Raw genomic sequence first — 4,266 nt, 5'->3', positions numbered from 1 at the left:
CAGGGCACGGGCAGCTGCCTACAGGCTGAGCTCCACCGGCCAGCACCAGCTCCACCAGTGACACCAGCACCAGCACCGCCGGCACCGGCAGCACCGCTTCCACCAGCTCCACCAGCAGCAACAGCACTGGCTGCACTGGCAGCACCAGCACCGCCAGAGCCACTGGCACAGCACCAGCAGCACCAGCAGGTACGGTGTGTGCAGGGACTGTGCCAGCGCCCCAGGTCTAGTGGACCTGTGCGCTGACGTCATGAACGGCTGAGTGACATCATAAGGCTCTGGGGGCTGGGCGGGGCAGAGGGGCCCGCACGCTCAGAGCCTCTCTGCACACACACAGCCCACGGGGCCAAGGGGAAGCGACTGGTGTGCCCAGCCCCCCTGCGCATGGATTTGGGCACACGCTGCACCCCTGGGTGTGATGCTGGGTCTCCCCGCGCCCCTCAACGTGCCTTTCTGTGCGCCCAAAACCCCTGGGTGTGTGGGGGTGCCCTTTGGTACACCGTAGAGCCTTCTGTCTGTCTGCCAGAGGGCTACCCCAGGCCACCAGGGTACATTTTGGGCTGCTCCGAGACCCTTGCTCGGCTTTTTGGGCTTCCCCTGCACGTCTCACTTAGCCTTTAGCTGCTCCTGCCGCCCGCGGCTGTGCTTTTCAGGGTGCCCCAGCCCCCCAGGTGTGAATTTCAGTGATCTCCACGGCAATTGCACTGCCATTCAGGACGATAAAGCCCCTAAGGACGCCTTTCTGAGCAGCCCAAGGCCCCGCGGTGTGCCTTTCGGGCTCCCCCAACTCCTTGCTGTGCCTTTGGCTGCATCTCCAGGCCCCGCCGTGTGCTTTCTCCTGCACCCCATCTCCCTTGCTGCACTTTCTCCTGCACCCCGTCTCCTTTGCTGTGCCTTTCACGACTCCTCCGTGTACCTGTCGGGGCAACCCGGTCACCATGACGTGCCGTTTGGGACAGCCTGGACCGCTCGGGCTTCCTTCTGGAGCACCCACAACCCCCTGGCTGCTGCCCTGGAGCCACCTCTGCTGAAGGCTGCCGGAGGCTGCAGTTCCCTGCTGTCGCTCTTCCTTCGTTTCCGCTCCGTCCCGTTGGGCTTGGGGGAAGACGGCCTCGAACGGTGTCGATGCTCCTGCTGGGTCTCTGGGGGCGTTGCCGTCCCCGCGAGCAGGGAGAGGCAAGGGGCACTGGTGTGTCAGAGCTACCCCCGGCAGCCCGTCTGCAGTCAAAAGGGATCTGTTCTGGGCACTGCCTTAGGGTTGGACGCCTCCTTCGAGGCCGGGCTTAAGAAGAGGCGCAAGGAAGGGCACCCTCAAGGGGCCTGGTGCTTTTCTTGCGTTCCCCGTGGGCTCGAGGGGGTGAGCGGCGAGTGCTCTGTCCGAGGCTGAAGTCTGGATTGGGGCCCCTTGTCAGAGTCTGGTGGAGACAGAGGATGGGGGTGGGCTGGGAGCGGGCACTCAGGAAACGAAAGAGGGTCCCGGGTGGAGTCACCCTGGGGCAAAGCCTTAGATGTTCCTGGTGTGCACGCAAGGGCTCTTCCCCCGCGGGAGACGCGGCGGGGAGCCAGCGGGGCCCACGGGGACGGCAGAGTGCAGAGGGAGTCCCGTCGGGGTCTGGATCACGCTGCACGTCCTCCCCGGGCACCTCCCAAGCGCCCCAGGACCCCGTACAGAAGCCTTGCCCGTCAGCAGATCAGCAGCTCCCCCTCCACTTAGGCTCCTCGGAAAACTCTCCAAGAGTGGGTTCCTCCCCAATATCCAGGTGGTTAACAGAGAAGGTAATCCTTAGTCAGGGTCCCCGTCGTATCCACAGAGCACCTCAAGGCCCCTCTCCTTCCTGGGCGCGCCGGGATGCTGATGTTCTCCAGCAACAAGCCCAAGGCCTTGCCTTTGGTCAAGGGCCGCACAATGACTTTCACGGTCGCCTGGGTGCATGTCAAGCCCTTCTCCCCAGAGGTGCTGTTGCAAATCTGCAGCGGTCAGAAAAACTTCTTGGAAGAGTTAAACCCCCGACAATCCCTGACTAAGATACCGAAAAACTTTACTTGCATTTCTCCTGAGTTTTTCTTCCCCTGCAAGGATGGTTTTAGCTGTTTGCTGAGCAAAGCTGATAAATAGCTGACATCTTGCCAGACCTTAAGGAGACAAAGCTCCAGACATCAAGGAGACGCCTCTAGTACAGGACTGATTGTTACAACAGGTTGCATCAGAGAAGGGGCCCAGGTTTGTGCTCAAGAAGAAGGATTCAACTAGTGGACAGGTGAGGAAGACTAGGAACGCTGGGAACTCATCACCATCAGACTGCCCTTCTCAGGGAATCTGACGGAGGGGTATGATTTTTGTGTATAGGAACTGATGTGTTTTGCTGGCCCGTTGGAGCACGGATGGAAGGAGCTATCCCCCGTGCTGCCCGGCGCCGTCATAAAGAATCCCCGCTTGATAACACTGAGTTGTTGTTGAGTTTTCTCAGATTCATTCTCTGCACCCAGTTAGAGAAGTAGAGACGTCCTTTATTAACGCTGCGCACCGGGGACACGGGATCCTTCCCAAGGATGTCCGCCTGCACACTGCAACCAACGAGTATTTCTATATTCAATTCATACGTATTTAGCTTATACAATGCATATTCATTCTCTCCTCTCGATGACTGGTTCTTCTTTCCTCGCTTCTGATGCAAATTAGCGCACAGCCTCTGTCCATTGTTCCCCTTTGAGTAGGGGCTATCATTTGGGCAGGTGGCCCGTGAGTCGGAGGTCTCGACCGCTCCTCGAATTGACTGCGGATGGTCAGGGAACACGTCCTTGGCTCGCAGCTGCTTTGGTCATGATTCAAGGATTACACACAGCGGGTACCGTAATAAATCCTGTCTGGCAGACATCTTGGACTACAACAGACTGTCCTTGTTTCTAACCACGAACAGAGCATTGGTTAATGAAGACCTTCGGTCTGGGATTTTACAGGGGCGTGCTAGCAGCATTGGCAATAGAGATTGTATTTCGTATTTGATCATTTATTCCCTTTGAGACTTACTTTCCCAGCATAATCATTAGTCTCTCCTACTGCTATTCGCCAATTAGAATTCTTGCTCTTCAAGGCAAGGTGGGAAGAGCAAGGGGGTCGCTAAGCAGTAGCCCCAAATCCTCAATCTGGTGATGGCCGCAGCAGTGCCGCTCGCCAGCGCTCCCTGAAGTCTCCCGTGGGGCACTGGAGCTGGCCTGTCTACCCTCTGCGCTGCAGCAGGCCCGCACTAAGGCAGGAGGAGACGTGCTTGAAGGCCAGGCCCTGCCCCCTGCTGAAGCCCGGCCCTGCCAAGCTGCCCAGGAAAGCCCCGGGGGCAGGAGCCATCCTGGAGGCAGCAGGCTGGGGTCTCCCCCGGCGGGGCCGGCGCCAAGGGCCAGAGGGCAGCAGCCCGGCCCTGCCAAGAAGGGAGCCGAGAGCTGCCCACGAGGGACAAAGCCCAGGGGAACGCCAATCTCCTCAAGCCCTCCGCAGGCCCCTGGCACCCTCCCGGCGCCGCCCGGCCTGGCGGGTCGACTCCGGGGCGGGCCGGGGCCACAGAGCCCCGGCTGCGGGGCCGCCAGCCCCCGCCGCTGCCCGCCGGCAGGCAGGGAGGGCAGCCGAGGGAAGGCGCGTGCGCGCCCCGCCTCCCGCTGCCGCGGCCGCTGCCGGGAGAGGCGGCCGCGATGGCGGTGCTGGCGTCCAACCCCAACAACCCCGTGGTCTTCTTCGATGTCGCCATCGGCGGGCAGGTGGGCGAGGGCGCCGCCGCCCCGGCCCCGGCCCCGGCCCCTGGGGCTCTCGGGAGCCGCGCGGCGGGGCCGGGGGCCGCGGGTGCAGCGGGAGGGGCCGGCGGGGGTGCGGTGGGGTGTTGCGGGGGTGCAGCGGGAGGGCGGGGGGGGCTTGTTGGGGAGGGGAGGGGAGGGGAGCGGCCAGGGGTGCAGGGCGGGGTCTTTTTGTTGGTGGTGCGAGAGGGGGTTGGCCGGGGTGCGGGGGGGGCTGTTGGGTCTCGTGGGGAGTGTAGGAGCGCAAGGGTGGGGGTGCGCTGGGAGGGGGCGGTCGCAGGGTCCGTCGTGGGGCTGTGAGGGGCGCAAGTGGTTGGAGGGGCGCGTCGGGGTTCAGCGGGGGCTGTGGGGTTGCAGGGGCGCGTGGGCAGGGGCTTGGGGCAGTGCTGCGGGGGAGGGGTGTGGAGGTGCAGGGCTGCATCGGGAGGGGGCTTGCAGGGCTGGGGTTGCAGCAGGAGGCTGACTTGGCGGGAGTTGCCTGGGTGC

This window comes from Leptosomus discolor, chromosome 20 (genome assembly GCF_034619465.1).
Source record: "Leptosomus discolor isolate bLepDis1 chromosome 20, bLepDis1.hap2, whole genome shotgun sequence".
NCBI classification, from domain to species: Eukaryota; Metazoa; Chordata; class Aves; order Leptosomiformes; family Leptosomidae; genus Leptosomus; species Leptosomus discolor.
This window is presented reverse-complemented; position numbering follows the sequence as displayed.